Genomic DNA, 21,193 nt, shown 5'->3' on the forward strand with positions numbered 1-21,193 from the left:
TTGAATAAGGAAAAAACTAAATTCTTTCTGGCAAAACCTAATGATAAGCTCAGAGAAACAATATGTGTGAATGGGTTGGATTACAATATTGAACAATCCATTAAAATATTAGGGGTAACATTGGATAAACACCTTACATTGGAGAAACACAACGATTTACTTATTAAGAAATGTTTTTCAGTGCTCTTGAAGCTTCGTACCATCAATAAATATTTTGATGAAGTCTCCTTTCGGTTGTTGGTGAAATTTTAAGTATACTGGACTACTGTAACATGTAGGGTCTTATTTGAAAATTCTTAAGAGATTAAGGGTAGTCCAGAATACTGCGGTTCGCCTCATTTTTAGCTTAAAAAAATGGGAGCATATCACTCCCTTCTATCACAAACTACCGCTGGAGTCTAGAGTACTATTCAAATTTTCTTGCATTTGTTACAAAATAGCATTTGGTCTGGCACTAGGTTATCTCCTTTCTCATTTTTCCTGGAGTCATTTTAACAAAAATACATGGAGAGTGCAGATATTTACTTATCTTTCTATAAAATCTTGCCGCTACAAGAGGTTCCTCAAGAAAACTTTTCTTTTCAGGTCGCCAAAATGGATACATGGTTCGGAAAAATCATGCTAGAAGCTTCTTATTTAGATTTTAGGAAATTACTAGACTCAATTATTTAACAGGCTGACATCGTAATGGTTTTACTTTTTCTCTTATTTTAATCATGTTTCCATTTGATTTTTATGTTTCTTACTTGCATGGTTTGTCTTTTTATCTTGATCAATTTTATGGTAATTTTTTTGTACAAAATGGATACATGGTTCGGAAAAATCATGCTAGAAGCTTCTTATTTAGATTTTAGGAAATTACTAGACTCGATTATTTAACAGGCTGACATCGTAATGGTTTTACTTTTTCTCTTATTTTAATCATGTTTCCATTTGATTTTCATGTTTCTTACTTGCATGGTTTGTCTTATTATCTTGATCAATTTTATGGTAATTTTTTTGTACTTTTTATTCCGATCAATTTTATTGAAATGTATGAATTGCCTTTTTATTGAATTTTATTGTGATTCTCATTGAAAATGTATGTATGTATTGTTTTTTTCTCATGCTGTGAGCTGCTTAGAACCTCCCCAGTATGGCGGCATATAAATAAATTATTATTATTAGATTAGAGTGAAAGAAAGCCAGGAGTGTTTAAGAGGAAGGCAGAGTAAAGGACTCAAATGATCCCTTCTCAGCAGCCTGTAAGATACAAGGAAAAAAACACACAATTTGAAGTGTCTGTATGTAAATGTTAAAAGCCTAAAAAATGATAGGAGTTAAAAGTATGTAGTATTGAATGAAGAGGTAGATATAATAGGCATCTCAGAGATTTGGTGGAAAGAGGTCAATCAATGGGACACTGTGTTAGCTGGGTACAAATTATATCGCAATGATAGAGTAGATCAAATTGGAGGGGGGGGGGGGTTGCACTATATGTTAGAGGGAATTGAATCAAACAAACAAAACATTCTGCATGACATAGATATAGCAGTGCGGAATCCATACATTCCATGAGTGAAGGGAAGGAATATATGGGTAGGGTTAAACTACCGTCCCCTAGGACAGAATGATCAGACAGATGAAGAAATGTTTTCAGAGATTAGGAAAGCTGGCAAATTGGGCAACAGTATACCGTAATAATGGGTGATTTCAATTACCACATTCAATATATGGAGAGAGCATGATTCAACAGCGGTCTAATAGGTACATACACTGAACATTTCCTCACCAACTCAGTCCAATCTCCCTTAACAGCAAACAAATAATAATAGAGTGGAGAAAATAAACACCTCATGATTAACCCCCCCCCAAAAAAACCCCCCAAAAACAACAACCCCAAAACAAAAACTCCACTTCATTACAAAGTCCTAAGTCCACAATCTTCTATTCTAGCTTGTAAATATAAAGAAAGGGAGAAAACCATATTGGCTATCACAGAGAAATAGATGTTGCATAAATCTTCTCAGTGGACACAATGCAGTGAGAAAAAGAAAGGACTTAGCTGTGCCCCACACAAGGCTCCTTCATGCCAGCCATACAATTAAATCTCCATCATGCAGTGCTGGAATCCAGTTGTCCATTCTCATCCCGACGGAGTCCCTGTTTCGCTACAAGTTTGCATCAGGGGTTCGCATGTCACTATTCACTGCTACTCTTCAAAATCCACTGTCCTTCACAAAATGGTGCTGGCAATCACAGTCACCCGGAGAGAGCTGCTTCATATCAAATTCAAGCCCCACTTCCTCCAAAAATCAACCAATCAGTATATGGCCAGCATTACCTCAGAAGCACGCCACTCACTCAGTATGTGCATTCAGGCCCCTAGGCTGTACAGAATCCAAAATATATATCTAACGTTGTTCCCTTTGCTGCAAGAGACATTGCCAGTCTCCTCTCCTTATTGACAGAATATATTGTTCTAAGATAACTTATCGCAATGATGAAAAATCTTATTGATAATCCAAATAATGAGACACCAGAGGCTCTTCCATTCTACATGTATTAACACAAGAACAATGTTTCTCAGAACATTAGCTTATCAAACAACAACAAACCTTCAGAGTTATATACCGAGTGTATCAGGTTTAACTTCTTTGTCACTTAAGAAAACGTTTCTAAAAGGAGGAAAAAGGCCTCAGGAGCTATAGAGAGCAAATGCTACATCGTAGCTATGAAGGGAAGAGCTGTACAACTTTTACTGGCTCCCCTCCAACACTATCATCGGCCATAAAAAACCTCCTTATGTATACGCAAATTAGAAACGTGACTTAGAAATGCAGATTTCAGGCGTAGTATCTAAATGTAGATTTTAAATGTTTCTACTTCAAACAGGTGGGCAAAACAATAGGTAGGCAAAAAAAAATAATAAGTGCTTATCTCAAAGGTTCCTGCCAGAACCTGTCCTCGCTCATTGTCCCCGCAATTTCAGTGCTTTCCATAAATCCAAATGTAGCCATCATTTCACTATTAAATCACTGCTTTAGGGCTCTACATATTGAGAAAACATTGTTAAAAAAATCATAGTCCAAAAGGGCACAGAGATGCATCCAAAGAATTAATCTCCTACCTGAAAGACGTTAGCTCTACATGAGTTCTTATCAGGAACAGGACAAAAAATGGCACCTTGGCGTCCTTTAAATAAACAACTGTAACCAAACCCAGTTCTTTTCGTTGCATGATTGGATTAAAAAAAAAAAAAAACTAGCCCAGCGTTGCCCATTGGACCATTAAACTGATGTATATACTATCAGACTTTATAATGATATACATGATGTACATAAAGGGCCATAAGTACCTAATAGAAATAAATCCAGTCTATAGACATGTTTAGTCCAGTTGGCTCGACCATGTTTAAAGATCCATTGGTTTTGGGGTTTTGTTTTTTTTTATTAACCAATCACGCTACGAAAAGAACTGGGATTGGTTACAGCTGTTTATTTAAAGGACGCCAAGGTGCCATTTTTTGTCCTGTTCCTGATAAGAACTCATGTAGAGATAATGTCTTTCAGGTAGATGAATTCTTTGGATGCATTTCTGTGCCCTTTTGGACTCTGATTTTTTAACAGTGTTTTCTCAACTACGTAGAGTCCTAAAGCAGTGATTTAATCGTGAAATGATGGCCACAGTAGGCTACAGCTACATTTGGATTTATGGAAAGCACTGAATTGCGGGGACAATGAGCGAGGACAGGTTGTGGCAGGAACCTTTGAGATAAGCACTTATTACTTTTATTTGCTTATCTGCTGTTTTGCATTAATGAACAGGATGGTTGGTGGTGGGTTTTAATGCTTCAGAAATGGCATTGAACTGCAGGTGTAAATATTGCCGTGCATTTTATAATGTATGCGCATAAATCATGACTCCACCTGCATTTCACCCAAACTCTGCTTTAGAAGTTGCTTACATGTACTGTATATTTGTAATTTTGTGAGGCATTTTATACAATTATGCTGACATATACACATGAGATATGCCTTTAATTATCCTTTACTTGCACAACTGCTGGCACATACATGGAGGCTGTGATTGTGAAAGCACCCTTCTACGTGTAATTGCTGGCACTTATACACAGGGGCTGTTGAGTAATGCTGCTTTTCATTGCTATGTAAACTTTGGCAAAATTGCTCATCCCGTGTATTTGCCAGCATCCTTACACATATTTTACAGAAGACTCCACATTTAGCAGAGCCTTTTGTAAAATACCAGGGAATAGTGAATGCCCCAACCTGGACATCTCATTCCTACATGAAGCCCCAGTGCAAACCAAGGCGTCAATTGTCTCTCAGGGCTATTGAAAAACAATATGTTACCCCCCACAAGGACATGAAATCTTTTTTCTGTTTTATTCAGTGAGCAGCAGAAAGCAGACCAAAGAGCAGAATCCCCAGAAATTCCTTTTTTTCTGCAACAATCCTTTAATCTTCTAGATAAATAAGCAGCCTCTTCCCCCCCTCCCCTCTACCTAATTTGCATGCTAAAGAGCAGTCCTATCTGGCTCTTAGATAAAGCACAGGCAGAGCCCAGGTCTGGTTCTCGCTTTCTTTGAACTGCTTAAACTTGCCTAAACATTCCTTGTAAATAAATCCCTTTGAAACTATCCCTGGTCCCAAGACCTTCCTGCTAAGTCATACTCCTAACGGGAGCCTCTATCCATCCATACCTCACTGGCTCTGTCAAGCAAGTGAAATGGCCTTAGGGCACTGGCTAACATTTGCTGTTCAGTAAGCAGAAGGGAAAAACATAATTACTTCATGGAGACAGTGGCTTAGTAAGTGGGGCTGGGAGCGGGGGGTCCGCCCCAGGCGCTGTCTTCCTCTTCACTCCCTCCTGCTCCCTCAACTGCCATGTGTGCACACTGCTTCCCTTGCCCCGTACCTCTGTAACGTTCCTGGCGTGAGCAGCAACCCCCAGTGTCGGCTCTTCCTCTGACATCATTTCCTGATCCTGCACTTAGAAAGTGACGTCAAAAGAAGAGTTGACGCTGGAAGGGAAGCTGCATGCGCGTGGCAGGAGGGGGCGGGGAATTACATTCAAAAGTGTGTGAATTACATTCAAAATATCCTTATTAACTTATAAAGTATTATCCTGTAAATCTCCCCCTATTCCTAGAGAGAATGTGTAGGGAATGATCACATCTTTTCAATTGTAGCCCCACAAACTTGGAATTACCTGCCAAAACAATTGAGGGAAGAGAAGTCATTAGATAAATTCAAAGGATCACTACAAAGCTTTCTGTATAAAGACACTTTCGACAGATAAGATTTCTAAGAGGCTTTGATTATTCTCTTTTTCTCTGTCTTTATGTTTTGTCCTATAATTGTTTTCTTTCCTATCACAATTCTAATTATCCCCCATCCCTTTTCATATCTAATAAGTCATGTTTGTCCATGTCTATGTTCCTAATTGTTTTGCCTGTCTTCCCCACATTTTACTGTACATCGCTTTGAATTTTTTTGACATTGCGATTTGATCAAAATTTTTATTAAACTTGAAACTTGGAGGTGGGGGGGGCGGGAACACCACTGCCGCAGATGCCTCTCATCCACGCTACGCCACTGCATGGAGACATCTGTTGTGGATGGGAAAGGGGAAGATGACAGTATAAAAAAAGAAATTTAAATAAATCAACTGCCAGAGAACAGAACAGGGCATAGAAGGAGCTGATACATATGCCAAGGAAAGTTCCTAGGGTGTGCAGCTTGGGTGTTCCTAGCTTGTGCAGATAGAGAATGATACGGTGATAAAATTTATCACTGTTCTCGTCCCCCGTGGATAACCACAGGAAACCATCCCGTGTCATCCTTTAATGTCTATCTCAACCCCTCAGTCCTTCTACACCAGCATTCTTCAATGTAAGGCTTGAGGATCAGTGGGTGGGCCCATTCATACTCTGATTCTTATGTGAGCCAAGTATAGGATAATGAAGCCATTGTGACATCACTGATGAAGTTGGCTCATAGGCATTGGTTGAATGAGGCTTTATAACATTACAATCTCAGCTCTGGAATATTGCTACTCTTTGGGTTTCTGCCTGGTACTTGGGATCTGGGTTGGCCACTGTTAGAAACAGGATACTGGGCTTGATGGACCTTCAGTCTGTCCCAGTATGGCAACGCTTATGGTCTTATGTTCTAACCATCCGGTGTCATTCTTTAGTGTCTATCTCAACTTCAGTCCTTCTACACCAGCATTCTTCAATGCAAGGCTTGAGGGTCAGTGGTTGTGACCATTCATCCTCTGATTCTTATGTGAGCCAAATATAGGATAATGAAGTCATTGTGACATCACTGATGAGGTTGGCTCTTAGGCACTGGTGGAATAAGGCATTATGACATCACAATATCACCAAGTCTTCTGGATGGAGGAGGAGATATGAGGCTTTTTCCTACCTCACGGTAATTTTCACAGTAATGACCCTGAAAGCAGATGCTTGATAATCCCCACTTGCCCCAATTTTAGGGATTCAAGGTATAGTTGTGATCAGCTCTGTAGGTTTTATACAGTTTTTGTGTCTGCTGTGCTATAAACTTTTTGAGATGTGGTTTGATATTATTATTTTTCTCATATAGGCTTGTGTGTGTTGGGAAGCATGCTGTAAGAACAGCCATGCTGGGTCAGACCAATGGTCCATCTAGCCCAGTTTCCTGTTTCCAAAGTGGCCAATCCAGGTCAGAAGAACCTGGCAGAAATCCAAACAGCAGCAACATTTTATGATACCAATCCCATGGCAAGTAGTGGCTTTCCCCATGTCTGTTTCAATAGCAGACTATGGACTTTTCCTCCAGAAACTTGTCCAAACTTTTCTTAAATCCAGCTATACTAATCGCTATAACCAGTGGCATAATGTGGGGGTGAGGTGGACCAGCCCGGAAACCATCTTCACGAAGGGCCCTGGTGCCTCTCCTCCTCTCCAACCGCCCCCCTCCAGTGTACCTCTTTAAATGTTCACCGGAGCAACATCTTCTGCTTGCGTTCGCCTTGGCTCCCTTCTCAGAAATTGTAACCTTTTTGCATACCCGAGCATCACTGGCTGTAAATACAAATCCTTCTTAGATAGAACCTTCATGTATCAAGCAAGTAAACAGCAGTCTTGGTTAGGTAACTATATTAATGAAGCTAGGTTGACTTACGGCGCCTTCAGGAAAGAAATTAAAACTGCATTGTTTGATAGATTTATCTCCTAAACAGAAGCTACACACAAAAAAAATACCAACAATTGTATTATATCTATTCTTGTATAACATGTCGTACTCTTAAGTCGTACTCTTATAATCTTACAATCTTATAATGTGCACAATGTAATTCGCTGACTGTCCAGCTCTCGGTGTGAACCGCCTAGAAGTCATCTGACTATGGCGGCATAGAAGAATAAAGTTATTATTATTATTATGTCACATCCTGGTCGCAGTACCAAGATGTGACATCAGGAGGGAGCCGAGGCCAGCGTGAGTAGCAGGTGGAAGGTGCTGGTTACGCTGGCGAACATTTCAAGAGGTATGTGGGGGATGCGGCGGGGAAAGAGTGGGGGGCACCACCCCGAGTGCCAACTTCCCTCGCTACACCAGTGGTAATGATTTACACTTCTTCCTCCGTATTCGCTGTGATAGGGGATTAACAGAACCGCAAATACAGAAAAATCACAAATAACTTTTTCATGTGTTATGCGCTGTTTTCTATTAAAAACCATCGTGACTAGGGTGAAACCGTGAAAAACATGGTGGGAGACCTGGTCTGTTCCTGAAGGAGAGGCAAAAACACGGTGAAGAAAGTGCTGGGAATCTGCGATTTTTCTCTGTAAACGCTTGGAATCGGTGATTTCGCTAGGCAAGCTGATGTAATTGGGGGGAGGAGCCAGCAAACTAAAAACCGTGAATAATCAAACCGCGACTGCTGAAACAGCGAATACGGAGGGAGAAGTGTACTTTATTCAGAGAGCCCCCTGTTTTTTGCACTTTTTTTTTTTTTTTTTTGAAAGGGTGAAAAATCGATCCACTCAGGATTTTGTATGCCTCAGTCACATCCCCCCCACCCCCCTCAATCATCTCTTTTCCAAGCTGAAGAGCTCCAACCTCTTTCATCTTTCCTCATAGGAGTCTATTGAGCCAATGTGGCACATTTATCAATAAAGTGACTTGGTTGATCTACAGTCGACTCCACCTAAGTGCACATTGGTTAAGCGCACGCTCTGGTTGTCCGCACCCTAGCACTACGGTCCCGTTGTTTTTGGGTTGGTTTTTTTTTACATTAAAGTCAATGGACGTACATTCCGGATATTTGCAATCTGGACGAGCACACAATCCGCTTATGCGCACTGAGGTCATAGGTCTCACCTCTATTCTTTCACGTTACCTTCACTCCGGTTAAATGCAATCACGTTCTGACTGAGAGGAAAGCCAGTTGGCAGAACAGATTGGCCACAATGGCTAGGCTTCGCATAGCGCTGGGACAGCTGGGAAAGGGAGCGCTCCGCTTCCACTCAAGATGTAGGGGATAGCTTTCCTGTATTTTAGGCTCCAGCAGCCCATGCGCCCCTCCCCCCACTCCTATTAAGTGCACACTCCATTTAAGCGTCCGAAGGCCGTGCACTTAAGTGGAGTCGACTGTATTGACATGAGCTGGCTTATGATGCCACACATCCTGCCAGGACTGGGCAGCAGCGTAAGGGTAGCTTAACTTATGGACCAGTGACGTCACGACCTTGGGCATTTGGCGCCCTTGGTCAGAGCCTCACTTGGTCCATAGGTCACGCGAGCCCTGGGTGAGCGTGGAAGATGTATCCTTCTAAGCCTAAAGAGCAAGGTGTGGAGGAATGTCTCTGCCATTAAAATTGGAGCCAGGGTTGAGAAACTTAACTACATTTTTGTTGACTTTGGAAAGGGAGGACTGTATAATGACACTAACATACCATACCATACAGTTTCTTATAGCGCCACATGTCAGCAAGAATTCATTGTGGCTTACAATAAGATTAATGGATTTTCATTACTGTTACATCAAGAATCATAGCTCATATTGAGTTTAAGATTTGGGATTACAAAGAGAACAGATATTGTAGAATCCCAATTTACTGGTACTCAAGCAACTGGCACTCTCACCCAACTGACAAAAAAAAAAAAAATCATCCCTGAAGCAGCAGTGCTCCTGAGCCACGAACCCCCCTCCCTCCCTCCCTAAAGCAGCAGCAGTCCTGAGCCACAAACCCCTCCTCCCTCCAGCCCCAAAGCTGCGGAAGTGGTCCTGAGCTACAACCCCCCCTCCCCAAAGCAGCAGCAGCAGTCCTGAGCCGTGAACCCGCTCCCTCCCTCCCGTCCCAAAGCATCAGCAGTGGCAATGGTCCTGAGCCATGAACACCCTCCCCCATCCATTCCTCCCTCTAGCCCTGAAGCACCAGAAGGTCCTGAGCCGCAAACACCCCCTCCCTCCCTCCTATACCTGAAGCAACAGCAGCAGCCAGTCAGCGCTGAAAACAGGCTGCTTGCGGCCAGCCCTGGCATGGTCTTTCCTCTGATACGTCACTTCTGACGCGAAAGAGGAAAGGCCTTGCCGGGGCTGGCCACAGGCAGACTGTATACAACACTACTGCTGTTGTTTTGGTAAGTGAGAGGGGTCCAGGAGACCAGATCCATGTGGAGGGAGGGAGGAAGGGCAGATGGGGGGGGGAAGGTGACCAGAAGTGTGTAGGGGTAGGGAGGGTGCAGGGGAGGGGAGATGGATGGATGCTGGATCCATAAGTGGGGGGAGAAGGGGGGGAGAGAAAGTGACCCAGAAAGAAGGGAAGATGATAGAGTGAGGTGGGAAGGGAGAGAAAACTATTTTTACAGTAACTCTCAAGTAACCAGGAACTAATTATCTAGCATCCACTAATCTCCATGGGTGCCAGATCACTGAGAGTTTATTACATATGTCTTTATCGATTTTCTGAATTGAAGGTAAGATGAGATCTGTTGCAAGCTACTTGGAAGAGAGTTCCATATTTTGGGACCTTGAAATTAGAAGGTAGAAGTGTGTTTTACGCTGGACTTATTGCCTCAGGGGTCAAATACACAGTTGATCAAAGATAAATATAATCAACGCTGCACATAAAGGAGGCTTTATGGACCTGTCATTTTCTGGGATGGTATTTAGTCTAACACCTGCCTTGTCTTCTGGGTCAAGAATTTTCCTCAAATGATCTTTTAAATAATCTTAGACCTGTCCTTCCTTTACTCTGCTAATTCAAGTTCATAAGTGTAGTTCAATCTTCCTGCAGTACCCCGACATAGTACCGCAAAAACAGAAATACAGTACCCCGACATAGTACCGCAAATACATAAAATATTTCGCAGTTGGCTGCATCAGGGGATTTTTGCTCTCAGCCATGCAGTGTCTAATAGTTGTAGTAAAGACGCATGTGGAAATCACCTCTCCTTTCTTCCCTGGGCATCAGGGTGTACCTTTGACATTGGTTGACAGGTGTCCGATAAGCTCAAATTTGATTTGCATATGAACAAGGTAGTGAAGTTGTGTGGGTTTTTTGTAACCCATTTGTGTTTGATTAAACAGTGTGACCGTTTTTTGGAAAAAATAAATCTTACAAGTATTAAAATTGTATATGCGCTAGTACATAAGAACATAAGAATTAGAGAATGACACGGTGAAAAAATTGGTCCCCGTCACCGCCCCATCCCACCATCCTCTGCACCGCCCCGTCACCGCCATTCCCTTCACCGCCCCGTCACCGCCATTGCCACCCCATTCACCGCCCCGTCACCGCCACTGCAACCCCATTCACCGCCCCGTCACCGTCACCGCTGCATACATAAAAGCCTCAAACGGGTACGATTTTATATACTTTTCTTTATTTATGTATAAAGGAAACATTCTTTAAAACTTTAAAACTTAGTTAAATATTAGTTAATAACTATACAAAAACAAACACGACATGTACTTTTAATGCTTACAATGTTAGCCTACATGGTAAGTAGATGCGGCCGCTGTACCTAATCGTGGCAAAGATCTCCCTGCCGTGATTAGCATAGTGACCGCGGCTACGGCTGCAAGTCTCCCCTCCCCCCAGCGATCACGACAGGAGGGCACCCAACCCCTCCTGTATGCTTCTCCTCTGATCCTCCTTCCCTCAACCAAGCATCTCTCTCTCTCCCTCCATGAGTCCAACTTTTCACTCTCTGCGCTCTCCCCCTTCCCCAGTGTAACATTTCTCCTTCCCTCCTTTCTGTCCTCCCCATCCATCTTGCCCTCTCCATGAGTCCAACACTTTCTGCCTCCTGCACACTTTCTCTCTCTGTCCTTGCCTCTTCCCTCAGTGGTATCCCTCCTTCGCACCCCACAACCCAACATGCTCTCTCCCCATGCACCATCTCACCTTCCCCTCCAGTGTGTAGCACCTTTCCTTTCCCTCCTTTTCTGCCAGGTTCAGCAATACCTCTTCTCCCTTCCTTTTACTTCCCCCTTGTCCAGCAGTACCCCTTCTCCCTTCCCTGTTCCCATTGTCCAGCAGTACCCCTTCCCTCCTGTCCAACAGTATCCTTTCTCCCTTCCTTCTTCCCCTCCTCCCCTTGTCCAGCAGTACCTGGTGTACACTGGGCAGGAAGAGAAGCTCCGGCATCAGCGTCAGCTGACTAGCAACTTCCTGCAGCTGCATCTTTTGCTGGGACTCCTGTCTTCGTGTATCCGGCAGATATGCGAAGGCAGGTGTCCCATACGATGGGGGGTTGCTAGTCAGCTGACGCCGGAGATTCTCTTCTTTCCCAGTGTGCAAGATTGCGCCAGCGTCAGCTGATTTGCAACTGCCTGCTGCCGTCGCGTATGCCGGGACTTCTGCCTTCGCGTATCCGGCAGATACACGAAGGCAGGAGTCCCAGCATACGCGACGGCAGCAGGCAGTTGCTCAGATTTCGGGATCAGGTTGCCCAGTTGCAGTTGCCCAGATTGCGAGTTCGGGTACTAGACTGTGTATTCCTGTAGACCCCCCCCAACGGCCCTCCCGACAATCGCAGCAGAAGGGTACCCAACCCCTCCTGCCGGTCCTCCCAATGGCCTCCCCTAAGATCGCCGGAAGGAGGGTACCCAACCCCTCCTGCTGGACCCCCCCCCCAACGAACCCTCCCACCCCGGAACCCCCTTAGTCTTACTTTCCAAGTTGGACCGGACGGCTCCTCACACGTATGGCCAGCAGGCTTGCCTCTGTCCAAATGAGGCGGGCCCGCCCCTACCCTGCCCAACCCACAGGATCCTAGGGCCTGATTGGTCTAAGCTCCTAAAGCCACTCCCGCTATAGGAGGGGCCTTAGGTGCTTGGGCCAATCAGGCCCTAGGATCCTGTGGGTTAGGCAGGGGAGGGGCGGGCCCGCCTCATTTGGACGGAGGCAGGCCTGCTGGCCAGACGAGCGAGGAGCTGTCCGGTCCAACTTGGAAAGTAAGACTAAGGGTGGTGTTTCGGGATGGCGGGGTTTGTTGGGGGAGGGTCCGGCAGGAGGGGTTGGGCACCCTCCTATTGGCGATATAGGGGGCCGTTGGGGGGGCCGGCAGGAGGGGTTGGGCACCCTCCTATCAGTGATCATAGGGGGGCTGTTGGGGAGCTGGCAGGAGGGGTTGGATATCCTCCTGCCGGCGATCGTCGGGGGGGGGGGCGGGTTCTATTGGCAGGAAGGGTTGATCTGACAAATGCAAGTTGGATCGAGAGTAAATGCGGCAACGTGCGAGTTGGATCGAAAGTTGGAGGAGACAGACAACATGGCGGAGACATCTAACACCCGGTCACGAACACGGTGAAACACAGGTAAATAGCGGTTCCTAGAAGGGGGGACATTGGCCTGCGGGGACAAATCTATTCACCGTTTTTGCGGGCGGTGAAAGGATTTGTCCCCGCGTCTGCGGCGATTTGCTAATGAGGTCACCATAACCCGCAGCCAAACCGCAGCCATGCAGCGGTTCGCTGCGGGGATCGCTCCCCGTGTCATTCTCTAATAAGAATTGCCGCTGCTGGGTCAGACCAGTGGTCCATCCTGCCCAGCAGTCCGCTCATGCGGCGGCCCCCTAGGTCAAGACCAGTGCTCCAAATGAGTCCAGCCTCACCAGTTTAGCATGAACTTGTCCAACTTTGTCTTGAAACCCTGGAGGGTGTTTTCCCCAAACAGACTCCGGAAGTAATGAGTAGATTGGACTACAATTCTTTGTTTCAGGGAATTACTCAGATTGGACTTATTGCCTGCAATTGGTGCAAAATACAGCAGCATGCCTTGTTTCAGGACTAAAAAGGATGACATGTAAATATCTCTGATTGGTTGTTAAAGCTCTGAAATAGGGGCCCCAAAGTATCTGGCAGGTACATGCTGATCTTTCACAGCAGTTGTCTCTTGCTTTACCTTCTATATTGACTGCTAGTTTGATCTCCTACAAGAAATCAGGCCTTTTATTATACTGGATCTATTCCAGAAAATGACACAAGGACAAATTTTCCCCTGTCCCCACAGGAACTCAATTTCCCCGTCCCTGCGAGTTTTGTCGCTGTCCCTGCCCCATTCCTGTAAGCTCTACCTTAACTGCACAAACCTCAGACACTTATGATTTTAAAGAGTTTGAGGCTTGTGCAGATGAGGACAGAGCTTGCAGGAATGGGGCAGGGACAGGAAAAGAACTCATGGGGACGGGACGGGAAAATGAGTTCCCGTGGGGAAAGGGAAAAATTTATCCCCATATCATTCTCTAATCTATTCATTGGAACTCTTTTCTGACTGAACTGACTGAAATTGCTTCATACCCAAGTTTCCATAAAGCAGTTAAAACTTGGCTGTTTTCTACAGCATTTGCTTGGTAACCTTAGAGGATTTGTGGGGTTAGGGATGTGGTTAGCAGTCAGATGTATTTGTTAATTGATGAGAGTGTGTGAGTTTATAGATACTGTATTTAAGGTTTTATTGTAAACCACTTTGGCGCCAGTTGGTGAAGAGTGGCATATCAAATTTAATAAATCATACCCCCCATGTGGGCCAGTAATCTCTCTCCCTCCTGCATCTCCTCTACAGTCTTTCAAACTTGTGTCCAGCTAAAGGCATCCTGTCTTAATCGCTGCCAGCGACAGAAATATGGGAATAAGATGCCAAAGGAAGAGGATGAGAAATGAGATGGGATTTGGGAGAAATTTAGAAGAGAGATAAGGAAAGTATTGAAATATCCACCGGTGAAAGAAATAGAAAGGATGGAATCAGAAAGAGAGATCCAGAAAAGGAACAGATGAGGCAGGTGTGGCGAGGGGTTAGAGCTACAACCTCGGCCCCCTGATGCTGTGGGTTCAAATCCCTCACTGCTCCTTGTGACCCTGGGCAAGTCACTTAATCCCCTCATCGTCCCAGGTACACTAGATAGAGTTTCAGTCCACCAAGACAGATAAGGAAATATGATAAAGTACCTGAATGTAAAACCACTTAGGATATAAGTCAGTGGTCTCAAACTTGGGGCCCGCCAGGTACTATTTTGAGGCCATCGGTATGTTTATCATAATCACAAGAGTAAAATAAAACAGGTTTTTGATCATATGTCTCTTTAGCTCTAAATGACAATATTATTATTATTAAGACTTAGCCAAAAAGGAAAGATTTATAAACTATAAAATGCAAAATTGTCATTTCTTTAATAAGACATTAACTATTTTTTTCTGAGTACCTACAAATCCAAAATGTGGCCCTGCAAAGAAGGATTTGAGTTTGAGACCACTGATAAGTGGTATATAAATAATTTAAAAAAAAAAACCCCAAATGTTGAAAATACCTGCCTCACGTTTTCAAGGGAAGCCTGCAGGCCTACAAGTTGCTCACTGTGTTTTATTACTATATCAGAGATACCAAGTGAGACACAGCCGGGCATGACTCATGAGACACATTCAATGGGAGGACTTCACACAGGCTCTCCCTCACTGGCACACACAGAGCTCCTCCTCTCCCGCAGCCAGGAGCTGAACAGAGAAACTGAAGCACGTGGGGGGGGAGAGAGAGAGGGAGGATTGCCACAGCAGCTGACATCCACCAAAACAAAACGAGAAGAGACAAAAGCAGCAGGAAGAAAAAGGGGGGGGGGGGGGAGTATGTCTCTGAAACCCAGCAGGGCCAAGGGGCTAAGAGCTTCGAGCCGAGATGTGGCAGTGATTTGGCTTCCAGGCAAAGAATACTCCGCCTGAGGTGAGTTCTGAGAGCCTTTAGTTAGGGTGACTTGGGAGCAAGTAGCTATATATAATTTCTTAACAAGCTGCACCTAAGGGCTTCTCATTATATTTGCAGTTACACAGGTCAAAGATAGAGAAAATGCTATTTGTTTCCCCGGCAGAGAGTCCCAGAAAGCTGCATTGTATTTGATACCCAGCTGTTGGTAAGGACACTGCAGACCTCCCCCCCCCTTCCTTATTTCTAGATGAATCTGCAGATTTATACCATGGACACGGCACCTGAAAAATCATTGGGGCAGGCTAACCCCCCTCTCCCCCCGGCATCTCTAGATTGCTGCCCTCCTAAAATAAAAAAGGAACATGTCTATATTTTCGCAGTGTGAAAGCCCTGCTGCTTTGAGGATGGGGGGCCGGAGCCCAGTTCCCGTTTCCTCAGCTTGTTCTAGCTCAGGGGGTTCTAAAAGGATCGGCAAAGGGGTTCAATCGATGCCGATTTAGAGCGGGAGGGGCAGGGGTGGGTGCTGCTTAATATTTATCTTTATTCATTTTAAAACTTTCAATAAGTGCGATACGGTATACAGTCAATTTACATTTAAAAACAGCACTTAAAGCTCTTACAATACTCCTTCAAAACAAATACCCCCCTCCCCCTCAGTCCGTTTCCCACTCAATAGACCTTAAGTATCCCCCCTCCTCCCCCCCCCCCGGATGTGTACAATCAACAAAGGAAAAAAAATATGATCAATCTTTACAATATTTTTGTAAAGGTTCCCAAACCTTCTTGACAGCAATCCCGGCTCTATTCGGCATCAGAGGACGAGGTAGGAAGGCGGGAAGAAGCAGAGAGAGAGCGAGCGAGCGCGCGCGTGCGTGGGCTGCAAAACCTAGCGCCGGGCTCGCGCAAGGGGGGGCGGGAAATTTCGCTTCGGTGAACGGCTGTGAGGTAACTGTCTCTGAGCTCGTGACCCCCGAGGGTGGTTTCCGCCATGAGCGGATGAACTTTTTGTTTGTTTTAAGTCTCCGCGTGAGAAAACGGATGCTTAACTGTGCCCGGTTTGATTTGGATTTTCGATTGAGTTTTTTTGCTAAATGGGGGAAGCGATAGGGCCACTTGGAAGCTGGTGTGGTCGTTATAGCCCCTTCGGGACGGTGCTGTTTATCTCATGTAATTGGCTTATTATCTAAAAGAGAACCACAAACGTATGTGATGTGAACGTATGTGAAGTGGATTTTTGCTCGATCTACGGATACGTTCTTACCTTGCTGCTAGATTGCAGAGAAGCATAAAAATCAGGCTTTCTTTTTTTTATTATTATTATTGATTTTCCAAACGTCAATAATACAAGACGCAAATATATAACATATAATAAGTCAATAAAAGCACATTCAACTTACAGATATACATAACCAACCATTTTATCCCCCCCCCCCAGTGCTTAATCAATAAAAAACAGAAACAGATTTTCCCAATAACCTTATCCTATTAAAATTAATAATATCCTCCCACCCCAGGTGTAAATACTCAAAGGTCAAAATTAGAACAGAAATAGCCCCCCCCACCCTTCCCTGGATGTGTACGAAAATAAACAAAAATTGACTCATAATCATAGACCTACTATAAGATGTCAACGGGCCCCAAACCAGTTTAAATAAATTGCTGTGCCCCAAACTCCAAAGTGTTCTAGATTGTAAGCTCTTCTGAGCAGGGACTGTCTATTGTGTGTTAGAACGTACAGCGCTGATACGCCTTTCAGCGCTATAGAAATAATAAATAGTAGTAGTAGTAGCAGCAGCAGCAAAAGCCCTTCAAAGTAACATATCCTCTCTTTTTATGTTAAGATTTTTTTTTTTAAATCATCCTGCTTAGGAAGAGAGGAGTCCAATGTTGCTACAGCTCTTGGGGCCTGAGTTCAAGGCTTCTCTGTGCAATGGACTCCCTGTGAGTTTGAGCAGGGTGGAACCAGTTTCTTTTACACTTCAGATTGTACTAAGATGAAGGGGATGCTACCTGAAACTGCTTAAGGGTACATGAGAGGAGGGTACATGGTGAAGGGTACATGAGAGGAGAGGTGCCCAGGGCAGTCCGTCCTCCACCATCCTTACTATGCCAGTGTTGTTGAATATCCCTTTAACCACCCATGTCATGGGGAAGAGGAAGGGAACTACCTGGTCTATTCCTCTGGCTGCCGGGAGTTCCAAGATCTTGGTGCAGACAACACTGGACGCTGGGTTCTCTCGCCAGCTTAAGGAGATGCCCCCAACTCTGGCAGGTTTGCTGGGCTAGGCGAACCTCAGTGATGATCGGGTTTCCCTAAACCCAATTCAGGGGCGAAGTCCTGTCCAACCAGGAAGTAGCCCTGCAGAGAGAATGGCTGAACAGCTTTCCATGAAAGGTGGATTGCCCTGGAGGAGCAGTGGGAGGAGAAGCAATGGAGGAAGAATTCCCCACTGGAGCCCAGACATCGGCACTCAAAGCAGAGGCAGGAAAAACTTCTGTGAGTAATAACATTTAATTTGGACAATTGACTAAGCCAGCAGTAGTGAATTTAGAGGAACTGTGGAGGGCTATAGAAATCATGGACTCCAGAAGGCAATGATTAAGGTACAGGTGGACTGTGTCTCTGTCAGCTCTCAGGTAGGGGTTTATGAGGAAAAGTTAAGAGAACAAGCAGATGAAATTAAAAAAAACAAAACATGAAGAACAGATTACTCAAATAAAGAAGGTAGAAATGGAGATTATTAAAGAAAGATCCTTTATTAAAAAAACAAACAAACTAGAATACATATATGGAAAATAAACAGAGAAGAAACAATTTAAGACTTTTAAATTTTCCCAAATCTCCAGTATTATCTCCACTTGAGATGGTGTGTAGATATTTGAAAGAAACTTTAATGATTCTGCAAGATAACTTTCCACCTATCACCGCGGTTCAATATGTATCTACAGGAGAGTTCTACTCCTGCTGAAAGGGGAGAAACGGAGAAGGGAGTGAATGAACTTAACAGATTTTTTGGAGAATTCCCTGGAAGTAGTTGTGGAAAGGATAGCTCTCTTGGTAACATTTGCCTTGGAGCATGACAGAGACTTTGAATTTAAACTTTACTTTAGACACATGAACGATAAGTTCTTTGGATAGGCAATCCAGATTTTTCCTGATATTTCTCAAGTGAAACAGAAGAGACGGAAATAATTTCTTCTTTATAAACCTAGAGACTTGGCTCTAGGTGCATCCTTTATTTTGAAATTTCCAGCAAAATGCTGTGTTTCACTACAAGGAAGACATTTTTTATTTTTCAAACCAAAGCATTTGTTGGAATTTATATCTGCCAAGGAAGGGGGGGGGGGGGTGATTGGCCCAATAGCTCTACCAGCAGTTTAAGTCCAGGCTATTGGGGGTTTCTAGCATTGTCTTCTGAGCTGTTCTTGTAATTAATAAGTATATTTCCTTTATTACTATACTAATACTTGGATCCATATTTTTAACTTTGAGGATTAAAAGTGATGTTAGGTTTATTAAGTTTCTTTGAATAATGATGTAATTCTGTATTTAAGTATTGAAGTGCTTGTTTAATAATTTGAAAAATTGAATTAAAAAAAAAATCCACCTATGTCAAAACTGGCTAATTTGGGCGTGGTCCAGGGTGGAGTTGGCACCTATGCGGCTTAAATGCCAGCTTTTAATCCAGTTTGCCACTTTGGGTCCTAAATTCTGCTGGCAGATTTATTCAAGAGCCTCCTATGAGGAACTATGTCAAAGGCTTTGCTGAAATCTTGCCCACAACCTCGAAACAGCCTTGGAAAAAAAAGGGATTTTATCCTGGATTTGAACACTGCCCGAGATGGAGATTGACAAATAGGAGAAAATATTCATTCAATTCGTAAACTTAAGTTCTGGGATTCATGCCGGAGGATATAGTAAAAGCAGTTAGTATAGCTGGATTTTAAAACATTTGGACAAGTTCCTGGAAGAAAAATTCATAAACCTTTAAGGTAGCGTTGAGGAAATCCACTGCCTATGTTTGGGTGTAGTGTAAGCAACATGGAATCCTGTTACTTTTTGGGGCTTGCTAGCCAGTCAAATTTTCAAGATATCCACAGTAAATATGGACCTATCAAGTCTCCCACTTTTGCAAGTCTTCTCCCACCCTTCCACTAATAAGTAATGATTCTGGGTAGATTTTGAGCATGGTTTAACTTAGGTGCACCCATTTAAACCAAGAAAACGCTAGCATAAACAGTGTGTGCCTAAGGTTTCAACGTCTACCGGTGCCTAAGACTGCGTAGGCACCTCTAGGCACGATTTTACAAATGGCGCCTAGCAGGTTTATTTATTTATTCAGTTTTCTATACAATTCTCCCAGGAGAGCTCAGAACATGAATTTCCTCTGTCCCGGTGGGCTCACAATCTATCTAATGCTGTGCTCCTTGGTACCTAGAAGTTAGGAGCCATTTATAGAATTGAGGCCTAAATGCCTTTTTAAAAAATTCTTAGAAATTCTTTATTGCAACACTCAATAACAGCGAATAACATTTAATAACCATCTCCATCATATGTTGTACCAAAGAAAGCTTAACATTTAGGGCTCCTTTTACAAAGCTGTGCTGGCATTTTTAGTGCGTGCTACACGGAAAATACTAATGCCAGCTCTATGGAGGCGTTAGCGTCTAGCGCGCTAAAACCGCTAGCACACCTTTGTAAAAGGAGCCCTTAGTGTCAATATAACACAAGCGATTTTTCCGTTCTTAAGGAAATTTTTAAATCCTCCCCTTCTAACCCTGCACATCCTATTTTATACCGATGGGCCATACAGCACTTAGGGGTCCTTTTACTAAGGTGCGCTAGTGTGTCTTAGCGCACGCTAAATGCTAACGTGTCCATTATATCCTATGGAAGTGTTAGCACGCATTAACATTTAGCGCACGCTAAGACGCACTAGCGCGCCTTAGTAAAAGGACCCCTTAATGTATGCTAATGTCCATTAGCTCATGTGAAGCATTAATAAAATAAAGGCTCTTTAAAATGTTAGGGAAATACCTGCTGTACCTCAGTGTAGCTGAATTAAAAAAAAATTTTCACACTGCAGCAAATTGTGACTCTGAGCAAGTCACTTAATTGCCCAGAGTCGCAAGGAACCGTGGAATAATTTTTTTAAATAAATAAAAAATACTTTTAATTCAAATTATAAATTTTAATCAAAAAGCAATCCCAAAAGATTAAAGAATAAAAAGTAATGACGGGAAATATAAAATTGTTTCAATATTAAATAGATTGGGCTGTTCTTCTTGTCCTTTGGTCCCATATCCTGCTACTGTTTTTCAGAATTTATCTATAAATTTAAGGCCTCTTCTATCAAACTGCGCTAGAGTTCCTATGAGCGTCGGGAGCTGTGCGGGCCATTCAGCGCGGCTCTCTGCGCTAAAAACTGCTAGCGCAGTTTGATAGAAGAGGCCCTTAGGCTGCACGCCGGTTAACGTCTTTAATGAATCAGTTTTTAGATTATGGATTTTTTTCCTTACCTATGGAAAAAATCTATTACATTAGACCCTTTAGTACCAGCAAGTTATCATCCAATAGCTAAACTAAATTAAACCTTAGGTTTGTATACCGCACCATGTCCACAAGCGTAGAGCTCGGCACGGTTTACAGGGTTAGGTTGAAAAGGAGCTACAATGAAGGGTTATAGGAAAGGAGCTAGGAAGATAAAGAAGGTCAGGGTACCAAAGAGCGGGAGGTGTTAGATTTTTGAAAAGAGCCAAGTTTTCAGGTGTTTGCAGAAGGATTGGAGGGAGCTAACAGCCCTATACTGACCAAGTTATTGGAATCAATAGTTTCATAACAACTTTCAGACTTTTTGGATAAATATTCAATATTACATCCATTTCAACATGGCTCTCATCCATGTTAGGGCAAAGAGACATTATTACTCTTCTCTTATGTCTCAGATTCAAAAAATATTTAAGTAAAATGCATTTTACAGTTTGATTTATTGGCTC

At 43.5% G+C, this 21,193-nt stretch overlaps 2 protein-coding genes across 16 annotated transcripts in view; one reads left to right on the forward strand and one right to left on the reverse strand.

The window, feature by feature from the left end:
- The window catches only part of RRAGD (Ras related GTP binding D), a 149,390-nt gene extending 133,308 nt beyond the window's left edge, over nt 1–16,082 (reverse strand). Inside the window, exon 1 of one of the 2 annotated variants that reach the window (XM_033936197.1) lies at nt 15,976–16,082. The gene's annotated coding sequence lies outside the window, so the exon portion shown is untranslated. Of the gene's footprint in view, nt 1–6,975; nt 7,073–15,975 lie in introns of those variants that run through there. The other variant, XM_033936196.1, reaches the window with a different exon arrangement.
- ANKRD6 (ankyrin repeat domain 6) overlaps nt 1–21,193 on the forward strand; it is a 224,114-nt gene that overhangs the window by 46,304 nt on the left and 156,617 nt on the right. For 8 of the 14 annotated variants that reach the window (XM_033936175.1, XM_033936191.1, XM_033936188.1 and 5 more), the window contains exon 1: nt 15,074–15,214. The exons of 2 other annotated variants lie outside the window; for them this stretch is intronic. The gene's annotated coding sequence lies outside the window, so the exon portion shown is untranslated. Of the gene's footprint in view, nt 1–15,073; nt 15,215–15,311; nt 15,402–16,074; nt 16,142–16,263; nt 16,364–21,193 lie in introns of those variants that run through there. 4 more of the 14 variants (XM_033936186.1, XM_033936180.1, XM_033936179.1 and 1 more) reach the window with 4 other exon arrangements.

This window comes from Geotrypetes seraphini, chromosome 3 (assembly GCF_902459505.1).
Source record: "Geotrypetes seraphini chromosome 3, aGeoSer1.1, whole genome shotgun sequence".
In the NCBI taxonomy this organism is placed as follows: Eukaryota; Metazoa; Chordata; class Amphibia; order Gymnophiona; family Dermophiidae; genus Geotrypetes; species Geotrypetes seraphini.